The 27,686-nt window shown below is 41.9% G+C and overlaps 1 protein-coding gene across 14 annotated transcripts in view; it reads left to right on the forward strand.

Moving 5' to 3' along the window:
- Window positions 1–27,686, forward strand: part of PLEKHA6 (pleckstrin homology domain containing A6) — a 273,958-nt gene that overhangs the window by 20,650 nt on the left and 225,622 nt on the right. The window contains exon 1 of one of the 14 annotated variants that reach the window (XM_068269619.1): window positions 1,251–1,314. The exons of 12 other annotated variants lie outside the window; for them this stretch is intronic. The gene's annotated coding sequence lies outside the window, so the exon portion shown is untranslated. Of the gene's footprint in view, window positions 1–1,250; window positions 1,315–20,526; window positions 20,661–27,686 lie in introns of those variants that run through there. One more of the 14 variants, XM_068269621.1, reaches the window with a different exon arrangement.

Raw genomic sequence — 27,686 nt, forward strand, 5'->3', positions numbered from 1 at the left:
CTAGGTGGTCTTTGTGCCCACCCAATTCCCCAGAAATATGTACTAGGTGGTCTTTGTGCCCGCCCCAATTCCCCAGATAGATGTACTAGGTGGTTTTTGTGCCCCTATCCCCACAGATGTATTAGAGGGCCTCTGTGCCCCCCCATATCCAGATATCTGTATTAGTTGGCCATTGTGGCCCCCACATCACCCTGATAGCAGTATCAGGTGGCCTAAGCCTTTGTGAACCCCCCCAATTCCCAGGGGGGGGGGGGCATGGACTGGCAGGGCACTCAGGGCACTCCGGCCAGACAGGTCAGGTAAGATATTTTTCTCTGCTGTGCTTACTCCGCATTAACCCCCGTGTGTCAACCCTCTGATAGTGACACCTGGGCCCATATGCAATTCACTTTTTCACCTGAGTTTTCTTCTGGGTGATATTTTTAAATTTGTTAATAAAATACATTTTAAGCCATTAGAAAGCAAGAAAATGCTCAAAATAATTTTGATAGTACTCTTTCATTTACTTTTTGGTACTTTTTTAGTTGAAAAGTGTTGGACAGTTATTTTAAATCAAAGATGAAAAATTATGTCCTAGGAGAAAACTTGTGTGAAAAAGTTAATTGCATATGGGCCCTGGTGTGTCACTGTGCCCCGCACCTGCCACACCAACCATATCGGTGACACTGAAAAAGCGAGTCTGAGACTGAGGATCAGAAGCAGAGAAAATTGTTGTGTGCCCTGGTAGCTGTGATAAAACTATTAATAGGAAGAAACAATAAATATTGCATATAAGAAAGAGACTATGTCTCTGAAAGCTTACATTACAAAATGTAATTTATTTAACCATTCAAAATAAGGTTATAGTACTTTTTGTTTTGTTTTATTTTTTTACACTTTAGAATGTAAAAAATAGAGGTATTTGTTGTTACCTAGTGATAGTAGTTGCCTATTGCAGGTGTAGGGCAGTCCTGCTTATAATTTAGTGCTTTTACACAATAATTGGCAATGCAATCTCAATTTTTTTCCGTTAAGACAGACGGACTTGCTGGGAGCACAAAAGAAAACATGTAGTTGAGTGTGCAAAGGGTTACATTTTCTTTAGTCTCCAAAGGTAAATAACTGAACATCCGTTTACAGTCTGATTGGCTATTTTAAATAAACACACCCAGTGACCCCCTCCCTCTCCCCTGCATACTATTACAGGTAACTAGGTAAACGTGTGACACAGGCGGAAGCATAACCTGTGTGGGCAAGACCTGTCTGTGCACTGTGTATAACACCCATAATAAGAGGTCTCAAATTCAACCAGAGGACCTAAAACTACAGTTCAGTGTGAGTTCTCTGATTACTGGCTTTATGCAGAATGAATGGACACGGGCAGCACATGTGCAGCTATGGCTTAAGGTGGGGAGAGAGCAGCTTGCGTAGATAAAGGCTTGACGGTTGTTATTTTAGCTATCCCCATTCATTGTTACGTGGCATTGTAGAATAAGGTATTTAAAACTTCACATTGTATTTATGCTGATGATAAGGCTGCTGCAACAACACTAGTGTTTAACTCTCACTTATGTTAGTAATTCCTCATGTTTTCTGTCATAAACTATTATATACCTACTCAGTACATATTTCACTATATTCAAAGCAAGATGTTAATGATATTAGTAATGGATCAGTTATCTTCTGCCTTTGGGCTCTCAGTGCTGTTTCAGCATAGTGTCTTGGCGCCAAGTGGAAATGTTTCAGCATTTTATGTATGAAGCAGTTTATTAAGGCACTGTGTCAGCTAGGCAAGGGATGTCACGGGTAGACAATGCATAGTAGGCTCTATCAATAGATAGATTATTAAAGTGTTGATTAAAAAGTTCAAGTATCAGTAGGATGCACTCACACTATGCACATTGCTTTGCTCTGCGTTGCTACATACTGCCCATACAATTTATATGAGCGTGTTCACATGTCTGCGTTGTAACGGACTGCATCATGGAAACGCACTTTCTACAGTGCCTTTCTGGGCAACGTTGGTAATACTGTGCAAGTTACATTGCAGTTCTTCATGCTATGAAAAGAACCTGCTCGTTATAATGTGCAGAGTGTGCGTTTGGTTATGCCCACATTATAGATTACAAATAACAAAAGTTTTGTAATACATATAGTGTGAATTTAGCCGAAAGATTAGGGGCCCAATGTAATGACTTGGGGACACTTTAAGTTAATGGTTAGCTAGGTTTACTTGATAGAGACAGGGGAAGGTAGCAGATGAGGATAGGGAAAATGTAAGATCGCAAGATAAATTAGAATTGGGTAACATTTAAACATTAGGTTAGGCTTCGGGTGTCAGTTAGTGTTAGGCGGTTAGGCACCAGACAGGAAGGAATTGAGACACCAGATTAAGATTAGGACTATTGGGTATTTGCAAAGAAGGGATTTTGGTTCAGGTTAGGCAAAGCAAATGCTGAAGATTTGATTTAGGCTACTGGTGTGTGGGAGGGTGGTGGTCCATGGGTCACTGGGTATTAATACCGAGTTGCCAAATGACTGTGTGCCAGACTGATGCATACACTTTTTAGAACCAGTCTGGACAACCAAGGCCCATATGCAATTAACTTTTTCACCTGAGTTATCTCCTAGGAGATAATTTTCATCTTCTCTTTAAACTAACTTTACAGCATTTTAAAATTGACAAAGTACCCAAAAGTTAGTGAAAAGTTACTATCAAATTTATTTTGAGTATTTTCTTCCTTGCTGGTGGCTTAAAAGGCATTTTATGACAAGTTGTGAAAATATCACCTAGGAGAAAACTAAGGAGAAAAGGTGAATTGCATATGGGCCCGGGTATCAAAAAATGTTGATCATGGAGAGTAGCTGTTGTTGCCATTCCAAAGGTATGATCAGGGCCAAGATATAGAAAAGGCAACACAGGCCTAGGGTGGCGGAGGCCCAAGGTGGTGGGGCTGGACATGGATGGAAGAAGGATTGCTACATATGGAAGGGGAGGTTTCAAATGGAAAAGGGGGCCTGCAAATGGAGGACAAATGGTAGAAGGGAGATGCTGTGCAAGAGAGCTTTACATAATAGAGAGGGGCTGATGTACATGAATGCTACCCATGGAAGAGGGGTTGCACATGCAAGGGGAGGGCAGCTGCTACACATGGATAGGGAGTCAAATTAAGGTTGGCCCAGGGGCAGAAAAAAAAGTATAAATTCAACCTTAGTTCCGAGTTATTAAAATAGAAGCACTGTTTATAAGTGATCATTAGCGACACTGCAAAAATTATTATTATTTAGTATTTATATAGCGCCAACATCTTACGTAGCGCTGTACAGAGTATATTGTCTTGTTGCTTAACTGTCCCTCAGAGAAGCCTACAGTCTAATCCCTACCATAGTCATATGTCTATATCCTATGTATGTATGCATCAAAGTCTATGGCCAATTTAGGAGAAAGCCAATTAAAGTATCCTGGAGGAAACCGCCGCAGACACGGGGAGAACATACAAACATAGCGCCAACATCTTACGTAGCGCTGTACAGAGTATATTGTCTTGTTGCTTAACTGTCCCTCAGAGAAGCCTACAGTCTAATCCCTACCACAGTCATATGTCTATATCCTATGTATGTATGCATCGTAGTCTATGGCCAATTTAGGGGAAAGCCAATTAAAGTATCCTGGAGGAAACCGCCGCAGACACGGGGAGAACATAGAAACTGCATGTTCTGGCTGGGATTAGAACCGGGAACCCAGCACTACAAGGCAAGAGTGCTAACCACTATGCCGCCGTGCTGCCCCTCACTAAGCAGAAGTAATGCATTACAGAAGTGTGTTCATGCACACATAAAGCTTAATAATTACACATAACTTCTATTTTAAGAAGGCAATTTCCTTGATGGGGTGGGGGACTTGTCTCAATCGACTGAAACAGCACAACTTCTAATTGTCTGCTATTCAACTTTAACCACTTTACCCCCGCGCGTACGTATTTCTCCGCCCCTTTTTCCATCCTTTAAAAACCAGGGACGGAGAAACACGTACTTTCCGCGTTCCCGACGCTGTCCGCGCTCCCGCTCGTAAACACGCCGCCCGCCGCTAGTAAAACCGCCGCCGCCCGCTCGCCCGGAGATCAATGAACGGGAAAATCCATTCCCGTTCGTTGATCTAAGCCCCACAATGACCCGCTGCTCTCCTATGGGCAGCGCGATCATTGTGAGAAGAAACTCACGTGTCCAGCCTCCTTATTCTTCCTCCAAGCTTCCGGAAGGAGGCTTGGAGGTCGCAATAAAGCAAAAAGTTACTGTGGCCATCTTGTGGCCAAATAGTAAACTACACCCTACACATTTTTCACATACAAATAAATGACTTTTACACAAAAAATTAACTCATTACCTCCCACACTCCCCATTTTTTTTTTTTTTGTAATTAAAAAAAAATTCAAAAATTTACAATTAAAAAAAATACATAATTAGTTACCTTAGGGACTGAACTTTTTAAATATTTAAGTCAAGAGTGTATAACACTGTTACTTTATAAACTATGGGCTTGTAATTAGGGATGGACGCAAAACTGAAAAAAATGCACCTTTATTTCCAAATGAAATATTGGCGCCAAACATTGTGATAGGGACATAATTTAAATGGTTTTATAACCGGGACAAAAGGGCACATAAATTTCATGGGTTTTAATTACAGTAGCATGCATTATTTAAAAACTATAATGGCCGAAAACTGAAAAATAATTTTTTTTTCCCCACATTTTTCCTATTTTCCCATTAAAACACATTTAGAAAAAAATAATTCTTGGCATAATGTCCCACCTAAAGAAAGCCTAATTGGTGGCGGAAAAAACAAGATATAGTTCATTTCATTGCGATAAGTAATGATAAAGTTATAGACGAATGAATGGAAGGAGCGCTGAAAGGTGAAAATTGCTCTGGTGGTCAGGGGGTAAAACCCCTCAGTGGTGAAGTGGTTAAAAACCATTGACTCCTAATAGCAGCAGTAAGTCCTTAGTATTAAGAAGTGAAATACGCTTTTAATTAAATGCAAGTTAACAGCTCTTTAGGCTGCAGTCATTTTATGTATTAATAATGTGCTGTTATTGTGTTAAAGCCATAAATATGCTATGAGAAATTGATTTTGCACATGGAGTCGCTTTGCGTTCATATATAAAATGTTCCTGTTGTTACGCAGCTTTTCAACTGCTCTATATCTTATAATCATTCTTTAATCCGTTGCCCAATAAATAATCATTTGTAAAACAAATATTTTTAATTTTTTTTGTTTATTTTTTGGGTGGGGGGTTAGCTAAACAAAGATATAATATTCTATAATATGCAATAATTGCAAGCACACCTGAACTGAGAGGGATATGGAGGCTGACATAATTATTTCCTTTTAGACAATGCAGATTGCCTGGTTGTCATACTGAGCCTCTGTCTCTAATACCTGAAAAGATGAGCCGCATGCTTGCTATGCTAGGTACACACTATACAATTTTCTGACAGATTTACTGTCAGATCAATTATTTCCAGTAATAGTATAATTGGGAGTAAAGTCTTTTTTACATATAGACACGGACACAGAACATTTATATTGCGCTTTTCTCCTGGCAGACTCAAAGCGCCAGAGCTGCAGCCACTAGGACACGCTCTATAGGCAGTAGCAGTGTTAGGGTGACTCGCCCAAGGTCTCCTACTGAATAGGTGCTGGCTTACTGAACAGGCAGAGCCGAGATTCAAACCCAGGTCGCCTGTGTCAGAGCCCTTAACCATTACACTTTTCAGCCACACAGCCATATACAGGAAAAGGAGAAAAAAACTTTCAGTCCTGTTTAGGGTCATCCACTTCACCCACTCGCAGACCCAAAAAAAAGTTTGTGCTAGGTCTTATGAAATAAAAAAATATCAATAATCTTTATTGACACAAATACAAAGGGATTCCATAAAATATCGCTGCGAGAAGCTCCTTATGAATATATAGAACCTTCCAATACAAGAATATAGCAATCAAAAGATAAGTGTAGACTTAGTGCAATAATAATGAGGCAATGACATGCTCGTTTCGGGCACACAAGGCCCTTTGTCAGGCCCAATGCACAGAGCACTATCTATTAAACCTGTGAACAATTCATGACAGGAGCATCAGAGAATGGGGTGAGAGTGAGACATCTGCACCGACCAGATGTACATTGCACGATCCTGATGGCGGATTAGGAATAAACCCAGGTGCTAACACTCCATTCTCTGATGCACCTGTCATGCATTGTTCACGGGTTCAATAAATAGTGCTCTGTGCATTGGGCCTGACGAAGGGCCTTGTGTGCCCGAAACGAGCGTGTCGTTGCCTCATTATTATTGCACTAAGTCTACATTTATCCTTTGATTGCTATATTCCTGTATTGGAAAATTCTATATATTCATAAGGAGCTTCTCGCAGAGATATTTTATGGAATCCCTTTGTAATTGTGTCAGTAAAGATTTTTGATATTTTTGGGTACCATAAGACCTTGCACAAACTTTTTTTTGGTTTAATCTACGGTCCTTTCTATTTACCGTACATTAGATCGATTATTTCCAACAGGTCCGATCTGATTTTTGGAAAATCAATTGGAAATCAGATCGGACCTGTTGGAAATAATCGATCTGACAAATCTGTCAGAAAATTGTATTGTGTATACCTAGCATTACAGGCGTATGATTCAGACACTATCACAGGCAAAGAGATCAGCACAATCCCAGACAACTGAACTTGTTTAAAGGAACCTAAACTGACAAGTATTTTTCCTTTTAAAATAATACCAGTTGCCTGACTCTCCTGCTGATCCTGTGTCTCTAATACTTTTAGCCATAGCCCTTCAACAAGCATGCAGATCAGGTGCTCTGACTGAAGTCAGACTGGATTAGCTGCATGCATGTTTCAGGTGTGTGATTCAGCCATTACTAAAGAGATCAGCAAGAAGCCAGGCAACTGGTATTGTTTAAAAGGAAACATCCATATGCCTCTAAGTTTAGGTTCCCTTTAAAAGCAAATAAATATGGCAGCCACCATATCCCTCTCAGTTCTTGTGTACTTTAACCTCTCTGTGTACATTTAAGCTCATATAAATAAATATAAGTAGCAACATTGCATTTGTGCATATCACAGATGACTGCAATGACTTTACAGCTTTCTGTAACTCATTATCCAGCCACTACATGCAGAGGCGGCACTAGCTAGGGTTGGTGCCACCCCTCTCTTACCCTATGAACATCCAACCTCACCAGGGTAAACAAAACTAATAATACTTTTTTGTAGTAACGTGACTTGTTGGTGGTTGGCTGGGAAGGGGTTATCCTGGACCTACCCCCCCCCCCCCCCCGAGTAACACCACTGACCACGGGCATAAATAGAAATCACTGGGCCCCCCTGCAAAACTTTGGATGCCCCCCGCTTTCTGCACAGGTAAACTAAAAGCCAATGTTATTCAATTGGCTAGTGCACACTTGAATGTGTTTTCCCCATGCAGACTTCTCCAGCATTACTACAGTACAGAGCACTTGGGGAGGGGTAGAGAGGTTGGGGGTTGGGCGCTGTACACAAAAGGCTGCTGAACCCTGAAAAAGGGACCATCTACAAATCTTTGTCTGCAAAACTTTGTATGATTCCTTATCAGTGGCTGAGCAGATGCAGTCATCAGAACTATTGTGCAGAAAGCAAACATTTTTTTTCATTCCATGTCATTAGTTGTCAGTCTCTCAGGACATGGAATAGAAACTTCTCCCCCACGGGGCCCACTGTGGCTTCTGGGCCCCCTGTGGCTGCATCCCTTGCAGGGTCTATTGTTACGCCCATGCCACTGACTACATGTCATTTTTTTAATCAGTTTTCTGAAAATCACTGCTGCCATGTTCTATGATATTTTCTCTGACACCAAACCACAACTTTTGTGTTGTCTGAAAAGCTGGTCAGGAAACAATCTTCACTAGATTTACCTGGATATTGTGCTTTCGCTGATCAGTACAGCTAGACTTACCTCTCCATCGTTACCTGCCCTAAAATGCCCCAATAGGTTAGAGTTAATCAAGGACACTCCCAGAAAGCCTTTTCACAATCAGACACAAAGACAACAAGAGCAGCATTTGGGGGTATGTAAAATGTTACCTAAATATCATTTATTTCTGCAAAAGTGGGCTATTTATCTTGTGTGAGTGGTGGAGGAGCACTTAAGCATAAAACCAAGGAAACAATTCATATACTTCTGCAAGGATGCTCAGATGTCATTTAGAGAATCAGGTAGAGAAATTCTAAATTCTGCTACAAATGTTAGATTGTAACTATTTTAGAATAGAGGGAAGAGGAGTTGTGGAGGAATACAGTTACAGTTCAAGGAACAAAATCATCCAGGCAGATGCCTTAGCTTGACGATCATCGCACCAAAGTCAAACATCCTGGCGCACCATAGCCATAAATTTTGGTTGATGATCATCTCATTTCTGTACAAACTAAGTCTTGAGGCCACATTCACACTTGCAAAACGCAAAACGCTAGCGATTTTGCTAGCGTTTTGCTCTGGCGATTTTTGGCAATTAATGCCAAAAATCACCATTCACACTTGGGGCGATTTTCCGCAATCGCGATTAGCGTTTTTGTAGCACTAAACGCAATCGCGGGAAAATTGCCTGAAAATGGTGCAGGATACACATTTTATTTTAGCGATTTGCCTGCGATTAATGCAAATCGCCCAAGTGAGAATGGGCTCATAAGTTTCTATTGCACTAGCGCTTTCAAAAGCGCTAGCGCTTGAGCGTTTTGCCAAAATCGCCGGCAAAACGCTCAGGTGTGAACGGGGCCTTACCCTTCCATTAAAAAAAATACTTTTTCAATACTTTTTAGGGCCGGTTCACATTAGAGCAGATGCAGATCAAATCCGTTTTAAATGGACCCGTTCTCCTGAAAACAGATCCATCTTTCAAAATTTGTGCTTTTGTAGCATACGTTTCCAGTACATTTACACACGTCAAAAACATGTCCTTCCTTCATGGGTGTTTCTATAATGATAATGTATAGGAAAGAAGTGGGAGTGGTTTGCTGTATCAAGCAATTTTTTACCCATATGGCCTTGTTTAGTATACCGCTTTATTTTTAATGTACCATTAATGTACCGTTTAAATGTTAATATACCATTTTACATGCTTACATGTTAATGTACTGAATGTTAATATGAGATTACTCGTTAGAGATGGCCCGAACGGTTCGCATGCGAACTTGTTCGCGCGAACAACGCAGGTTCACGTTGAAACGTGAGCTTTATGCAAGTTCGACCCACCCCTATACTACATCATTGGGCTAAACTTTGACCCTCTACATCACAGTCAGCAGACACATGGCAGCTGCACTCCCTCCTGGAGCCCTCCCCCCCATATAAGGTAGCAGCGTTGGCCATTTTCTCAATCTGTGTGCTGCTGTATTAGTGAGAGAAAGGAGAGACATTGGAGAAATAGGGAAAGCAATAGTTAGGAGGTCTGTTAGCTCACTCCTTGCTGATATTTATTGCTGAAAAGCACCCCAAAACAGCTCTTTTGAGAGCTAATGTTCTTGTGATGTGTTTTTTTTTTTGCATGGCCCACTGACACTGCATATACAGCCCTGTCTATCGCAGCTGGCCCTTGCTAATTGCTATACTGTGCCAGGCCCAGCACATTCAGTGCCTACCTTTTCACTAAACCTGTGTGACTGCTGCACATTGTATTATAATACTAGTCACTGCATACCTTTCACTGCATCTGTGTGACCACACGCTGTTTCATATACCAGCAGTCAGTACATCCATTTTCACTGCACCTGTGTGACTGCATATTGTGATATCAGCAGTCACTGCATACCGTTCACTGCACCTGTGTGACTGCACATTGTTCTACCAGCAGTCACTGCATACCTTTAACTGCACCTGTGTGACTGCACGTTGTTCTACCAGCAGTCACTGCATACCTTTCACTGCGCCTGTGTGACTGCACGTTGTTCTACCAGCAGTCACTGCATACCTTTCACTGCACCTGTGTGACTGCATGTTGTTCTACCAGCAGTCACTGCATACCTTTCACTGCGCCTGTGTGACTGCACGTTGTTCTACCAGCAGTCACTGCATACCTTTCACTGCACCTGTGTGACTGCACGTTGTTCTACCAGCAGTCACTGCATACCTTTCACTGCACCTGTGTGACTGAACATTGTTATACCAGCAGTCACTGCATACCTTTCACTGCATCTGTGTGACCGCATGCTGTTTTATATACCAGCAGTCAGTGCATCCATTTTCACTGCACCTGTGTGACTGCACATTGTTCTACCAGCAGTCAATGCATACCTTTCGCTGCACCTGTGTGACTGCACATTGTTATACCAGCAGTCACTGCATACCTTTAATTGCATCTATGTGACTGCATACTGTTTTATATACCAGCAGTCAGTGCATCCATTTTCACTGCACCTGTGTGACTGCACATTGCATTAAACCACCAGCAGTCACTGCATACCTTTCACTGCATCTGTGTGACCACATGTTGTTTTATATACCAGTCACTGCATACCTTTTCACTGCACCTGTGTGACAGCACATTGCATTATACCGCCAGCAGTCACTGCATACCTTTTACTGTATCTGTGTGACAGCACCCTGTTTTATATACCAGCAGTCAGTGCATACCTTTTCACTGCACCTGTGTGACTGAACATTGCATTATACCACTCAGTGCATAAATTTCACTTGAATGGATGTCACACTTGCCCTCCATAACAGATTGTCGTTATAGGATTTCAAGTGCATTCATCTCATCATTATACAGCAGTCAGTGTATACCTTTCACTGCATCTTTGTGACTGCACATTGTATTATACCAGCAGTCAGTACCTTTTACTGCATCTGTGTGACTGCACAATGCATTATACCAGCAGTCAGTGTATACCTTTCACTGCATATGTGTGACTGCACATTGTATTAGTCAAATCAGTGCATACCTTTCGCTTCATCCCTCCAATATGGACAAAACAACAGGCAGAGGCAGAGCCAGAGGCAGGCCAGCCGGCAGGTCTGTTTGAGGTCATGCTGTCATGAATTTGTGTGACCCTCGACCAAAGTACAGTGTTCAGAAGAAGGCACGTGCCATCAACCCCCAATATTGTCAGGACGTAGTTGACTATTTAACACAGAACACCTCATCTTCCTCAGCTTCCGCACGGAAGCGTGACATATCTTCCTCCTCCTGGTCTGATTCTGGCTCCCCACTTAACACTCAGTCTGCAGCCATCACCAAAGAGCCATCATCCCAGGGCTCAGCGGTGTGGACATTATTTGTGTGTGTCTGCCACAGATGAGAGCGATGCAATCTGTACTCCCTGCCACCGAAAATTGAGCTGTGGAAAGACCAAGACCCGCGTAGGGACAACTGCCTTACGAAGGCACATGATGAAAAAGCACAAACTGCAATGGGATGACCACCTGAGGAAAAGCAGCACACAAAAGCAAAGCCACATACCGCAGTGGAAGATACCAGGCAGCAATTATTTCGCAAAAAAAGCGATACCTAAACTGTACCGTGATGTTGAAAGGCTAGTGGTGTCATCTCTGGCACACAGCATTGGGTCAAGGGTACATCTGACCATGGATGCCTGGTCTGCAAAGCACGGTCAGGCCTTCCCGTAGACTAAGTCAGTCCCCACCTACAGCATCTCTGCCTGCAGGCCGCTTGACTGCCTTCTCCACCACCACCAACATGGTCCAGGACTCCAGGTGGATTCCTGAATTTTTAATGCCGCTGCTAGCAGCGGCAGCTATAATAATTTTACTGGTGCGTGTACATGCCTGCCTAATTTTTCTGGCTGCACTGCGGCTGCAACAACAAAACAAAAGGCATCTACATGTGTCAATTCCCCTTCGTGATTGTTACCTTGCCGCGATGAAGGGGCTTGCGTATCACAATGAAGCAATGACCGGCTAAATGAGTGTGTTGGGGGCATATCTGACCCAAGATAATAAGGTTGTTGCTTCATTGTGGACAGACCAAATTCGATCTGCTGGACAGTCACTGTTGTTCTGTCATTGAGCTACCTCAGCCCGACCTTATGGGCTTGAAAACCGCCATCGTCTGCACTCTCGCCATGGTGCGCACCAGTCCAGCACGGCCATCACTACACAAACAGCTGTTTGTGGTGCGTTACACAGTGAGTTTGGTCTGTCAGTGTGAAGCAGTACACTAATTACACTACCTGATTGATGTATACATATGCAAGATGTTTTAAAGCACTTTATGCCTCCAATTTAGCAATGCAATGTGATTTCTGCCCTTAAAACCCTGCTGTGCGTCAAATCTGTAATTTTCCCCGGGACTTTTGGCGTGTATCCCACTCCGCCATGCCCTCCTCCAGGTGTTAGACACCTTGAAACATCCTTTCCATCACTTTTGTGGCCAGAATTAGTGTTTGGTGTTTTGAAATTTCGCCTGCCCATTGAAGTCTATTGCGGTTCGCGGAGTTCACCGGTTCGCAAACTTTTGCGGAAGTTCGCTTTCGAGGTTCACGAACCTAAATTCGGAGGTTCGAGCCATTTCTATTACTGGTATGCAAGCGGTTAATGTACCACTAAAATACTGCTTGGTCAGCATGTTTGAAGCCCTGTTTTAAAGTCTGCAAAAATGACGCTGAGGGGAGGAGCAGGACGTTTAGGCACTTCGCTTTGACATATGATTTGTGTGCAGAGCTCTGTGTTAAAGGACCACTATCGTGAAAAAATTAAATACATGTAAACACATTCAAATAAGAAGTACATTTCTCCCAGAGTAAAATGAGCCATAAATTACTTTTCTCCTATGTTGCTGTCACTTACAGTAGGCAGTAGATATCTGACAGAACCGACAGGTTTTGGGCTAGTCCATCTCTTCCTGGGTGATTCTCAGCATGGCCTTTATTCTTTATAAAGGCATTCCCTGAAAAAGATTTACACAAAGAAGCTGGCCAGCCTCCCTGCTCACTTCACAGTTTTTGGCAGTTGGACAGAGCAATTGCCATTTGCTAAGTGCTTTTGAAAATAAAGAAAACCCTGAGATTACCCCATGAGGAGATAGGCTGCTCCAAAACCTGTTGGTTTCATAAGATTTCTACTACCTACTGTAAGTGTCGTCAACATAGGAGAAAAAAATGTATGCCTCATTTTACTCTGTAAGAAATGTACTTTTTATCTGAATGTGTTTACATACATTTTACATTTTATGATTTTGGCGATAGTCCTTTGACCACTTGAGGACCGCAGTGTTAAACCCCCCTAAAGACCAGGCCATTTTTTGCTAAATTGGCCACTGCAGCTTTAAGGTCTAGCTATAAGGGCTGCACAACTCAGCACACAACTGATCCCCCTCCCCTTTTCTCCCCACCAACAGAGCGTTCTATTGGTGGGATCTGATCCCTCCCCCAGTGTTTTTTTTGTTTTTTTTTACAAATATTTATCTTTATTATTTTCCTAATAAATTTCCTTTTTTTTTTTTTTTAAACCCGCCCGGCCACCAGCCATTCACTGTGATCGGCTGTCATAGGCTTCAGCCTATGACAGCCGATCACCCCTGAGCCTCTGGAGGGGACAGCTGTGTCACACCTTAGACAGCTTTAGATCGCAGCGCTGTATGGACTGAAAAGACGGCGATTTCGCAGTCTAACAGTCTCCTAGCGGCGATAGACTGGAAGGTGGCGTGGAGCACCGCCTACCAAGCGGAGATGCGCGGTCTCCTGCAAAACAGGCCCGCAGGACCTTACGCCGATCGGCGTTAGGCGGTCCTGGGGCTGCCGCAGCGGCTACGCCCATCGGTGTGACGCGGTCGGCAAGTAGTTAAGGAAGGTCCGTTTTTGCATTGCCTTTCATTTCCTCCGTGGGGATCCGCTCTCTGGAAAAAGTGCCAAGTTCAGGCTCTCCATTCAGTTTTCATGAATATATCCCACAGATCAGTTTTTCTTTGCAAGTGAAGACAACCAGTATTTTTAACATTGGGATCCATTTCTCTGTTTCTGTCCGCTACAAAAAGGGTATGTTTTTTAAGCAAGTGGGAACCCACCCTTAGGAAGAGTCTCACCTCTTCGGGTTCAGGTAACTTTAATCACTAGTGCTAAAGAGAAGATGAAATCTAGAATTCTGCTCAATAGGAAATGAAAACACCTAAAGGCAAATCAAAGCCTCAAACTGCAGATCGAATATCTGCCAAATGTGTAAATTTATCTGATCTTGATTAATTGATAGGACGTTAAAAGCTGTTGCTATTACTATTTCCTGCTGAACAGAAACTTCCATAGTCTGCAAGTTGTCTGATCAGTACTTCTCACCCTGCTGGGAACTGACGTTGAGTCTTGAGCAGAACAAAACTAGAGAGAACAGGCACCTTCTAATTCTACACCACTTTAATCTGTAGCTGAAAAAAATGTTTTGTCTGGAATTCCATAGTGTAGGTACTATTTCCTTTATCTTTTTCCTTTTGTTGCTGTGTAGCCGGTCTGTCATTGATAAGGCAGTTGCAGGGTTCTGTCAGTCCCGGAAGTGTCCTGAGCACCAAATATTGTCTGTTGATCTACCACAGTGATATTGCTTGGTAATGTTTAACAAACTTTTACAATATTGCCTTTCTGTGTGTATTTCTGCAGTAAGCACTCCTCTTCTAATGTTAGTGTACGCCTTTAAAAGTCACATAATTATATTTGACAGCCTGTCTTATCTTATCTGTCAAATATCCTGTTCAGCAGTCTAGCTTGGTTTTCTTCACAAAAAAAGAATGGGATGTAAAAATACTGCACAGCCAGGCGGTTTAAAATGAAATCAGAAGAATTGATATGAGGTTTAAACATGCTTAGGCCAAAACAATCTGGTGTTAAGTGCTAATCACTAGTGGAATAACCCGGCTGATTCATGTTTCATGATATTATTTCTATTTGAGACATTCAATTGACGTTCACGAAAACAATACATATTATGAGCTGAAACCTGTGATCATAACAATTTCTGAAGACTGCATCTCGCAGGTACATACACATTAGAGTGTAGTTGTTTGTTAGGCCACATACAATCAGTGCAAAGAAATATTTCTCTTCAATCCTTCCATGAATGTTCCTGCTCCGGTGTTGTTGGCATGCATGTGTTAGGAATCCCTGCACTGAGGAGCAGGATCATAAAGCAGACCACTAATAGTATATAGAATCAGCATATGCTCACCAACCAGCCAGTCTTGCAGATGGGGGATGGATTGGACTGTGTAATCTATAATCTTTTCCTTTGAGATAAACTGGCACCGAAGGTGTTTGCTGCAATCCTTCCTTCTCCTACCAGACATACATGTTTTTGTGACAGCTGTTGAAAGACATTCCTCCAGGCAGTGACAGTGTTCAGGCATGTCCAAATGCTCTTGTGTATGTATGGCCAGCATAACCTAGATAGTACATTGTTGTTGGACAAATGTTGCCTTCTGTAGTTCTCTAAAATATGCCACCTTCCCCAAAATCCAAGTTTTAGATGAACTGCTAAACTACCTGAGAACCCATTTATAGATTAGCATTACTTATAGATTAGCAAACACACCCCTTGTATACTGGAGTTTGCCTTTTACCCTATTTAAAAAAGTGTAGAGACAAAAAAACAACTTTGACTTTGGAAATATGTGGTGAAATAAAACCTTTAAATTATTAGAAGACTTATTCCTTCAAGAAAAAAAATAGTAGAAAAGAAGGGTTATATAGCAGCAGATAGTTTTGGGTAACACTGTCTGATACTTGCATTCAGAATAGGGGCGTAACTAGACATCACTGGGCCCCCCTGCAAAAATTTGGATGCCCCCCCCCACCCCAGGTATAGGTGCTGAAGCAGGTGGTTTTGGCACATGGAGCTCACCGCCAGGTGCCCCCAGTACAGATAGCCAGGTATAGATGCCCAGTATAGCCAGGTATAGTTACCCATCCCCAGTATAGGCAAGTATAGGTGCCCTCAGTATAGCGAGGTATAGGTGCCCCCAGTATAGCGAGGTATAGGTGCCCTCAAAATAGCCGTCCCCTTTATAGCCAGGTATAGGTGCCCACAGTATAGCTAGGTTTTGGTGCCCCCAGTATTGCCAGGTATAAGTGCCCACATGCCCACAGTATAGCCAGGCATGGGTGCCTACAGAATTTCCAGGCATGGGTGCCCCAGTATAGCCAGGCAAGGGTGCCCCAGGGTCACATCGCATGAGGGGAGAGCATAAATAGGTGTAGGGATTGTCAATCAGCAGCGAGAGAGCAGCAAAAAATTGGAAAACGGCAATAAATCCACTTTCTCCTGTGTACCTGGCTTTATAAATGTCAAAAATTGCTATAAGGATCCAGGTCCTGCAGGAGGGACATGACACAGGGTATAAAGCCAACATGTGGTAGACATACCACAGGGGGTACTCAGGCTTTATGTAGTTAATTAAAGTATTTATTAAGTTACATACTTTTAATGCTGCTTTCACTTGTGGTGCTGTGACATATGCACAGCACCTTCCTCCCCCTCCAGTGCCCCCTGTGTGCCCCGTTCTGCTCAGCCATAATATTCTACTGAGCAGAACGTCAAATATGGGCGGGGAGGAAGTGTCAGTTCTTCCTCCTCTCTGTCAGTCCTTAGTATAGAGAATAGATGAAGGACAGGGTTCTAGAACATTTTCGATTAATCGAAGACAAAAACGAAGAAAAGAGCTTTCTAGCAGTTCATTATGCAGAATTCCATGACAGCAATCTGACTGGGACCAAGGTTAAAGGAATATACAAATTGCATATCTCAGGTAGACAAGGTGATTATGATGACGTCTCATACTGCAAAGAGGCCATTTGGATATATAAGCTCAACACTTTGTATCCACATGGCCTAAATAGAGAATTGGACCTGAGGGCTTTTCTGCGCTTGAATGCGTATGCTTGATTGGATGCATAAAGCAGTCAGGTCCTAATAGGCCATATGGGAGATCTACTGTTGTCTAGTTAAACTCTGAGTCTCTGCAGTTGAGATCAAGAATTAGTGGGATATCCCTTTAAGAGGCGATGTATGATAAAGGGCAGCCAAGAATTGACTGACTTTGGAATAAAACTCTGGTTGATACCCACACTAAGGAGTGAATAATATTCAGACCACTGAGAGACCTAGATGCATTTGAACCAGTTATGGACTATACTATAAATTTGAAGATAAATGAAGGAAGTTTTGTTCTATGAGATAAAGTGGATATACATATTTATACATTAGAAAATAAATTTGTGATGAACTACGCTACGGGTAGAAATTACCCTCCAGACGTCTCTTGTACTATAAAAACACCTTACTGTTCTTCTTTTTTAAAATTGAGCAACAGTTTAAAATGAAAGATGACCGTGTGCTTTGATATGCAATATGCCACTCAATACTTGCTGAAAGGCGATGTGTATAATATACAGTAATGCATTCTATTAAAAGCGATCTCTCCCCTAAAGAGATCTCTTTAATCTTACTCATATGATAAGAAGAAAAAAAGTATTACCATTATTGCAGGTTACAGCTAACGATTGGGGCGAGTGACGTCAAAAGGGGAGTGCCTGATGGCATAAGATCGACTGCACAGGGGGAGGGTGTTACACCCTGAATAAACGCCCACGGCGTGAAACACGTCGGTGGGCGGAGTTTAAAATACGCCTGGCCGTCCCGTCCGCTCTCAGCAGGGAAAACTTTATCCGAGAGCCTCTGCGGGCAGCAGCACCGGCGTTCTGACCAGGGAGAACGTGGAGACCGATGTGCAGGCTGAAGCGTATGAGGTGATACCGGCTACATGTATGGACAATACATCCTGCAGTCCAAAACTACTAGATGCAATATTGAAGTTTCCACCACTTGGATCTAACTATATCTAATAGCCAATAAGTACAGACAGCACCGTTATATAATTAGGCAGCATGGGGGAGTTTGAATGTGCTGAATGAGCTGACGTGTGCAATCCAATGGCCGGCCAGGAATGTATACTTTGTAAACTCTGCAACACTTTTCCTGCTTTTAAATGTATGGTCTATTTTTATTCCCAATTTTGATATAATAAAGCTTCATATGTTTATAATTACACTTGATACCTATCATTTCATAGTTTATTAGTACCGCCCCCCTCCACCCGCCGCTTATAGTTCCTGACAAGTGTTAAAGTACACAACCTGCAGGGGAGCTGGTCTTGTGTGTGCTGAAGTCGGAACTATAGTGTACTAATAGCTGTATTAGTACACTATTGTTCCAACCTCTATTATCACACTCTCACATACAGCACAGCTTCCCTGCACGCCGTGGGCTGTAACACTTATCAGGAACTTTAAGTGGTGAGTGGAGGGGGTAGGACTAAGGACGTACAGGGAGGAGGAAGAACTGACACCTCCTAGCTTCCCATAATCCACATCTAGCAGAGCAGGGGACACGGAGGAGCGCTGGAGAGGGAGGATGGTGCTGTGACATATTGTCACAGCACCACAATTTAAACACCATTAAAATTATGTAATTTAAAAACGGTTCAGGCATACTTTAAGTATAAAAAATTGAGAGTTTTAAAAAATAAATAAATAAGTATTTTTAGCTTATTAATGGCAATAATAAATGCTTGTTTTTTTTTTTTTTTTATAAACAAGTACCATGACTACTTTTAAATGTATTGGTGTCAGAGGGTACTTAAGATAACATTTACCATACCAGGGGGTACTTGTAGAGAACAGGCTTTCAAAAGGGGTACATACTAATACAATTTGTGTGTGGCTCACTATCAATCTTCCCACTGCCCATATGGAATTATAGTAATTTTTTCATGTGGATTTGTGCCATACAATAGGAGAGTAATTTTCTTTTAAATATTTTACTGAACAGAATATAAGCCCAACAATTGAACATAAAACATTGCCTGTAGAGATAGTCCAGTGTAACAAAAGGCTTCTTCCAACATGGGTCTCAACGATCAGCAGAGCAATATCATAATAACGAAGTTACATGGGATATCTCAGACAAACTATTGAAAGGTCTGAATAGGCCTTTCCAAATCTTGCGATAAACGCTGTTATTTTTTCAAAATAGACAGTAATTTTAAAAATATTTTAAACATCTTCCCTATTTCTCTCTCTTTTCGGTTGCACTCTCTCTTTGTGCTGTAAGCCTTTCCATAAAGTCACTAACTGCAGTTTGCTATCTTACCTCCAGCGCTAGGCTAGATGTAAAATAATGAACTTTTCACTTGTAGTACCTCATTGGTTATGCATTGTGAACTAACACGTGGTGCAATTACATTTCATTAAATAGTTGGTAAAATCAATCCATTGTTGAGATATTTGAATTGACATATGTTATTACTTTTGGAATTAAACCCTAAATTAACAGTTTTGGATCAAATGAAAATTTCATATAGAAAATTTCAAAATAGAATTGCCCTTTATGCAGCTTTTGTCTCTGCCTGATGGTTCAATAGGTAATAGTTCTGAAGCAAATGCTCCACTCACATACCAAATATGCCTGAGGGACTGCGGTCTCATGCTTGTATCCGTATAAAATCATGGCAGAAGTAACAGTGTAGCTTATTTGCTCTTAGTGCCCTGTTGCAATAGCAAGTTTCCTGTACACTTATTGGCATGGCCTTTATCGCTATAAACTGGGGTACGGTCCTTGCTTCCTGATAGCACTGCAATTTGCATAGACTGTTTTCCCCATTACGGTAGAATGAGCAGGCACAATAATTTATGTTTGCTACCGTCATATTCCACGTTCAAGAAATATCTGTACCCGTTCAAAAATTTGAAAATTCTCAGTACATTCTTTTGAAAAAGCTGGTGTGTTCACCTAACATGCAGATACAGGCTGTGCGTGCGATGCAGAAATATGTAGTCACTGATTGTTATCTAGATGGTATGCATTGTGCAGTAAATTAGCCATGTTATGTTATGTGTTTTTTGTACAACATTGTTTTTATGTCACAGTTTGTGTCTCAGAGATATAATGATGTAAGCTTTCCATAGTTAATGTTAAAGTAAACCTATTACTTGTAAGGTACAATTACAGCAGTGTGTGAGAAATGGAGCCACTGTAGAAATGACAGTTGCATTTCAGTTCAAACTGTCTTTCCTGACAAATCAGTAATATAATATTGTCAGTTTTTGTTGGCTTTCATTTAAACCAATCCTAAACTGGTTTGCAAAAGTTAATTTGTTGGCAGCCTTACTTTCTTGTCTACTTTCTTGTCTACTGTATTCGTTTTTTGAAAGCAGGACTTTACCAGGTGCCCATCATACCCCATCAGGTCTATACAGAGTCCTTTTTTTATAGTTTTAAAAGTATGCAAATTACTACTGTAGCTAAAGGTGGTTATTAATGACCCATTTTAGCGACCGGTCAACCTTACAATCTGTTAATTGCATCAGATTGGAGAGTGTTGATGGTCTCAATAGACAACAAATGATTGGATTATGGATCGGATTATCAATCCGTTTTGCGGATGGATTCAATCTGAAATAATTGGAATGGTTATATTTTCATGTCCATTTATGGGGCTGATCTATGATTATTTCCTTCCTTCACAATTATCAACTCGGAAGGTCAAACGTTCACTAAAATTGGGCACTTTTAGAGTATCAGGATGCAGCACCCCCTGTTTCAGCTTTCAAGGCTTCCTATTGGTTGAACTGATATACCGGTAAGTGCAGTTGAGGTGATATATGCATTTATTGACCAACACATAAACTCAGCAGCTTGGCTTACTTTACTTTCACCTTCTCTTTATTACATCTGCACTTCTCTGTGTAAATACCAGCTGACTTTGGAAATTTGCTTCATATATTCTGTTTGTTACCCAGGTTTATTGTTGTTTAAAGAATTGTTACTACTATGACTTAATTATTTACTTGCCTGTTTTATTTTTTATGGCATTGTTTTAATTAAATTAGCAGTTTGGAGCATATAGACCGGTCCCTTTGCAGCTATCCACAGCATGGAGTCAAACCTGTTACCATTGCTTATGCCTGGATGCTGCAGATATTCACCAGAGCTAACTACATGCAAAGCCAAAGCAAGTTAATTATTACATTTGTGAGCTCCATGTGGATAGTGAGGAGACTTGGAGCAAATATGTTACTTAATTAGCGGGCTACTACATTTCCAGGAATTGTTATGGGGGTGGCAGATTCTCTAAATATGCAGCCATTCCCAGTGATCAGACTTGTATTTCATTGGCTTCATTGCTGGTTGTGAGATTTGTGATTGCAGTGTGAGTTCTAGGGCAGAAGGAAAAGACATGAAGAACCCGGTGTACTGAGATAATCTGATGTTGTTAATCATTAGAAATGATTCTGTGAACCTGTTCTGGGTCTGTTTATTTATTTAGTGTTAATTCCCTGACCTCTCCGCAACTCTTGCTGTGGTCTAATATGACCGAGTAAGGGGTTGCAATTCATTGCTGCAAAATTTTAAATTCACCTAGACCAGGTCTGGAGAATCGCTTATTTTCTACAATAATTTTCAGCCTAGGAGAACTTTAGTAAATAAGGCTCAAAGTGTAGACTCAATAAGAAAATGAAGACAGTGGCCTTTATTCAATCAACTCCTAATTTTTCTCCTAGGAGATATTTTTCATCTTCTCTTTAAAATAACTTTTCAGCGCTTTGTAATTAAAAAAAAAATACCAAAAAGTAGATAAAAAAACGACTTTCATAATTATTCATAATTATTTTTAGTATTTTCTTGCTTGCTGGTGGCTTAAAAAGAAGTAGGCTCAAAAAATGGGGAAAAAAAGTAGGCTACCTGATCCGCGGGTCAGGTTGCCGCAAAAACTGCCGCTCCCTTTTGTGACCTCTGGGTTACGACGCTGCACTGAGACTGTGTGTCTCTTATAGTGTGCAGAGAGGCGGCGGAGCGGCAGGAGGCGTGGACAGGGAGAGAGAGCTGCCAAATGGCAGCTCAGGAAACCCTGCAGGAACGCCCCTGGTGCGCGTTTTGATCAGGGAATTCCTCTCCCCTGTGTTTACCTCAGAGTTAGCGACAGATCTTGTTACTAAACTTGGGGGGGGGGAGGGGTTTATAGTCCAGCCGTTAGGGGGGGGGGGGCAGAGAGTGTCGGTTGGGGGGCACAGAGCCATGTTATTAGGCAGAGAACATGCCTCTGTGTCCTATCTGCACCCCGAAGATTCACCTCGGGTTCTCTTTAAATATCTGATCTGTGTGATTGTTCAGGGTCTATGGCTAGAAGTATTATGCCTGGCCTGGTACACGATGCAAATTCCCATCAGATCGATGGGTTGAGTCAATAATTTCCAGCATGTCTGATCTGCTCACGATCAAAACATTATCAATTTTGTGCAATAGTGATCTGAAAATCGATCATGTTCTCAATCAGGAACAGATTGGACGTGCCAGAAATGATTGATTTGGCCTGTCGATCTGACAGGAAATAGCATTGTGTTTACCAGCCTTTAAAGGCAGAGGGTCAGCAGCACAGCCAGGCAAATTGCATTGTTTCAAAGGAAATAAATATGTCAGCCTCCATATCCCTCTCACGTAAGGTATCCTTCAAACTGTAATTCTACTTTCCCTAAAATAATTGTTCATATACTTCAGTGTTGCACAAGCAGTTTGTCAACAAAATATCATTGAAAATCTATTTCAGTTGCAGCCAGCTGTGAATTTCTAAAACGGCAGAGTATTTGTCTAGGATTGCACAATAGGGTAAGAATTAATGTTTGTTGTAATCCTTGCAATAAATAGGGATGACCAGGAGGGAATTGCTTTTTTCCTCAGTAGCAGTGGAATTACACTAAGATTACTGGTCTCATAGTCCCACAGCTTGCTCCTGAGCAGTCTCCATGATTCCTCAGCCCAGCTGTATACAGGAAATAAAGCTTGTTGCCATACACAGCCAGATAGACTCCCCCATTTAACACTGATAAGCACAATCAAAATACCTTCCACTAGAAAGCAGATTGTAACTGACCCAATTTGCGGATGCAGGTGGTTTTATTTTGATGTGGAATAACACTACCACGCCATCAGTCTTCTGCTAATGTTATGAAGATTTTCCATCACTTTGTTCTGTGGGCCCCATTGATTTTTCTACCAAGATCAATTGAACATCATGAACTGGTATGCATCATGGATTTTCACACAGGTTCAAACACTATGAACAAGATTACCCAGAAGCTATTGGGGCTGCTAGTTTTTGTGCAATACAGTTTAAGGACAACTGAAGCGAGAGGGATATGGAGGCTGCCATATCTATTTCATTTAAACAATACCAGTTGCCTGGCTATCGTGCTGATCCTCTGCCTCTAAAGATGCGTACACACGCACTACTGGTTAGAATGACGGGTCCGTCAGACCCTCCCGCTGGGCGGACGTTCTCCCGACAGTAGTGCATGTGTACAGTCTGTCAGAATGATCCGCTGAGCGGGAGGGTCTGACGGACCCATCGTTCTAACCAGTAGTGCGTGTGTATGCACCTTAACCACCCTGGCGTTTTATCAACATCACCAGGGTGGCAGCGCAGCACTATTTTTTGCTTTTTTTTTTTTAAATCATGTAGCTAGCCTAGCGCTAGCTACATGATTCCTCCCTCCCTGCGGCGTCCCTCCCTACCCTTCGATCGCCGCCGACGCATTAGCCCATCCGTAAATCCCGTTCTGAACGGGATTTCCTTTAGGGCTTCCCCCGTCGCCATGGCGACGATCGTGATGACGTCATCGACTTTGTGATGTTATCCGGAGTCCCGATCCACCCCAGAGGGCTGCCTGGCACTAATTGGCCAGGCTGCGCACGGGGTATGCGGGGGGGGACTCCTTTCACGTCGGGTAGCGGCGGATCGGAGGCGAGCGGCGGTGATCGTATCCCACACACAGCTAGCAAAGTGCTAGCTGCATGTTTTAAAAAAAAAAATTGCAAAATCGGCCCAGCGGGGCCTGAGCGGCGCCCTCCGGCGGTAATGGACGAGCTGAGCTCAAAGCGCCAGAGCTGCAGCCACTAGGACGCGCTCTATAGGCAGTAGCAGTGTTAGGGAGACTTGCCTAAGGTCTCCTGCTGAATAGGTGCTGGCTTACTGAACAGGCAGAGCCGAGATTCGAACCCTGGTCTCCCGTGTCAGAGGCAGAGCCCTTAACCATTACACTATCCAGCCACTAGCCACTATTACATTTTCAGAGACTGAACACAAGTCTAGAACTGTAACAAAATAATCTGGCATGATGTATTTAAGATACCTCTCGGTGTTACAAGCCCTACAGCATAGAGCCAAATTAATGTCATGCACTGATGAGGATCAAACAATCCGAAACAGTCTGTATGCATGTTGGATTATTATGGCTCTGTACAAATTAACAAGCTGACACATCATTGCATTCCAGCGGTTCTGGAGGTGTGTTTAGCTTCTAAGGGCAACAATGGTTAATTTGCATATATTCAGCAGTGTTGCTCTGGGAGACATCTCATGCTCACTCCAACCTGAATTATCGCAAATTCTTTCTGTTTTAAGAAAGCAAACTTTTGTTTTTCTTAAGGTATATATATATATATATATATATATATATATATATATATATATATATATATACTGTATAGTATATAGTATATGTTTAACCCCCCAAAACTCCACACTATGAGTATGAGGAAGGTGTAAACAATCAGTGTAATGTTTCCTTGGTTTCACAGAAGTAAAATTTGCGGCTTTGAGCAATTTTACAACATTGTATCTGGATTAAAGTAAAATTGAAAAGCATGTTTTAAACAACACCAAATTACAGATTGATGTAAATAGTAATACTGTAAGTTACTCCTTTTTTAATATAATTAAAGTAGAGTTACTGTGGGTGGCAACGGGGTAAAAACGACATAAGAGGGTAAGGAAAGGAGCACAGCTGTAATTAGCAGGTTGCAGCTGTCAATGAGGATGAAATATATAGCAGCACAGTGGTACACGCTGAAATATTCTTTTAACTACTCCTGCATATGAACTGTGAATGCATTTTTATTTTTAGATATTATGTATAAGTCTTTAATCCTGCAGAATTAGATGCATCATTTAAATTGAGTGTTTGGGTAAGGGGAGAATTTGTAGTGTTGAATGACAGTGCATAAATGCAAACACACATGTGACTGCCCCAGCTAGCAGGCAGATGTTCATGTACTGACAATACACCTGGTGGAAACTATACAGTAGAACTATCACTTCAAAGGTCAGGCAAGAAACACTCACTGTGATGAGCCCTTTCACTAATCAAATAGTTATCCTTCAGGCTAGCTTTATGATTTTTTTTGATATATCAAGCCAGTAGTATACAATGCTAAATGCTGTGTTGCTAGAGAATGAGGATGATGATGGATATGATGACGGCATTGGTAATTTATTCTATAGGCAGTAATTACTTACTGAATAGTGATATATTGAAAGGAGTGTTTAAGATTTAATTTGTGCTGCACATAATCATATGTCTGTCATGGATCAATTTAAAGGACCGCTACAATGAAAAAAGTAAGCAGTTAAAATCTGTTGGGTAATGCGAGGTATAGGTGCCGCCAGTATAGGTAGCCTGGATGGAACAGTTGCCCCCAGTATAGTTAGCGTAGTATAGCCACAATGCGCAGTGTTTCCCTAGAAAATACACAGGATGCAGCAGTGTTTTGACAAAATATATATAATGTGGCAGCGAATAGATAACCAGATAACCCCCCTTTAGCACAGATAGCCAGATCACAACCCCCCCTCCCATTTATAGTATAGGTAGCTAGATAACCCCCCATTTAAGATAGGTAACCAACATGATCCCCAATTACAGTATATATAGCCAGATCTTCCTTTAGTATATAGCCAGTGTATATAGCCAGACCCCCTTTAGTATATAGCCAGATCGCCGTTTAGTACATAGCCAGTATATATAGTCAGATCCCCCCCTGTATATAGCCAGTGTATATAGTCAAATACCCCTGTATATATGGCCAGTGTATATAGTCAGACACCCCTGTATATATGGCCAGTGTATACAGTCAGATCCCCCTGTATATAGCCATTGTGTATAGTCACATCTCCCTGTATATAACCAGTGAATATAGTTAGATCCCCCCTGTCCTGTATATAGCTAGTGTTTGTGTATAGTCAGTCCGATCCCTCCTCTATGTAGCCAGTATATATAATTAGATTTCCCCTGTATGCAGCCAGTGTATATAGTCAGGTCCCCCTGTATATAGGCAGTGTACATAGTCAGACCCCCTGTATATAGCCAATTCCCCCCCCCCCCAATCACTGCTTTACCTCCTCAGGCTCCTCCTGAAAGTGCGGATGACCAGATCCTCCTGTGCTGTTTTGCCTGGCAGAATTCAAACCTCAGGTCTGCAGCAACCTGCAATGAATGCCTAGTAACACAAGCCGCATACGGGAAGCTACATCTGTCTACTTCCTGTATACACCTGGCGTTACTAAGCAACACCCATTGCTTCTTCATTGCAGGTTTCCGCAGATCTGATGTTTGAATCCTGCCGGACAATCCAGCACAGGGGAATCCGGTCATCCAACTTTCTGGAGGAGTGGGCCGGGAGAAGACTGAGGATGTAAAGCGGTAGCGGCAGGGGAAGGGGGTGTGTCTACATCTGCTACTGAAGCTGCAGGAAAGCTGGTTGACCCCCCCCCCCCTGCACGCTGAGACCTGGGGAGGATCGCTCCTTGCGTCAGCTCCTTCAGAAGCAATGTGATCAATGTGTTAATTTTCCCGCAAACCAAAAATGTTATGAGTTTGCTTCAGCAAGGTGTAATTATGTCTTTAAGTGACATTAGACCAGTGTTTTTATGTTTTTTATTCTTTTTTTTTATGTGTTTAATGTTTTAGAGCAAAAATGTAATTTTAATTTTCATATCAATGTAGATCTCCTACCTTGCTCCCCTTTCTGCGCTTGTCATTGCAGTCCGATCTGTTAAAGTGCCTCCAGTTAAGGTACATACACACATCTGATTTTTCCAAACGACCGGTTGTTTGGACGTCTGAACGACCGGTCGTTTGGACGTCAAATCGATCAAACGATCGTTTAGCTAATAAGACTGGATTTAACCGATCAGCCAAGCGGATCCTTCAAAACCAGCGTTATCAGCTGAACGACCGTTTGTACACATGCCCGATTTGACGTCCAAACGACCAGTCTCACTGACCGGTCGTTTGGAAAAATCAGACAGGTGTACGCACCTTTACAGTGTCTGCCTTCATAGTGCTTGCATTATAGTGCTGATTTATTATATTGTCTCCTCATATTATGCCCCTATGCTATATTGCCCCCAATCTCCATAGTGGCTGTCTTGGCTGCTATGACTATAGTTATATCTCTATACCGTTATCATAGAACAATAAAATAATAAAGCACAAAATTACAGAGTATTGCATGATAACTAACAGAAATAATAAAAGTTAAAAACGGTTATTAGTAATAAATTCTCCCCAGTGCCCACACAGTTCCATAAAAAGATTCCGTTTCTAAGTAGAGAAATGATGCAGTTCCGTTGTGAGATAACAATGATGATACAGGAACAATGGTACAATCTTACATCTATTCCAAAGCAAATGAACAATGAAAAGCAAAGTTCATTACTCCAAATGTAAATGAATATGCAGATTGTGTGAGTATCCATTTCACAAAACACTGATATCTTGAGAATGAGGGATATGCGGTTTCCTGTGTTCTGAGAAGCTTAAAAAAAACC

This window comes from Hyperolius riggenbachi, chromosome 2 (assembly GCF_040937935.1).
Source record: "Hyperolius riggenbachi isolate aHypRig1 chromosome 2, aHypRig1.pri, whole genome shotgun sequence".
In the NCBI taxonomy this organism is placed as follows: domain Eukaryota; kingdom Metazoa; phylum Chordata; class Amphibia; order Anura; family Hyperoliidae; genus Hyperolius; species Hyperolius riggenbachi.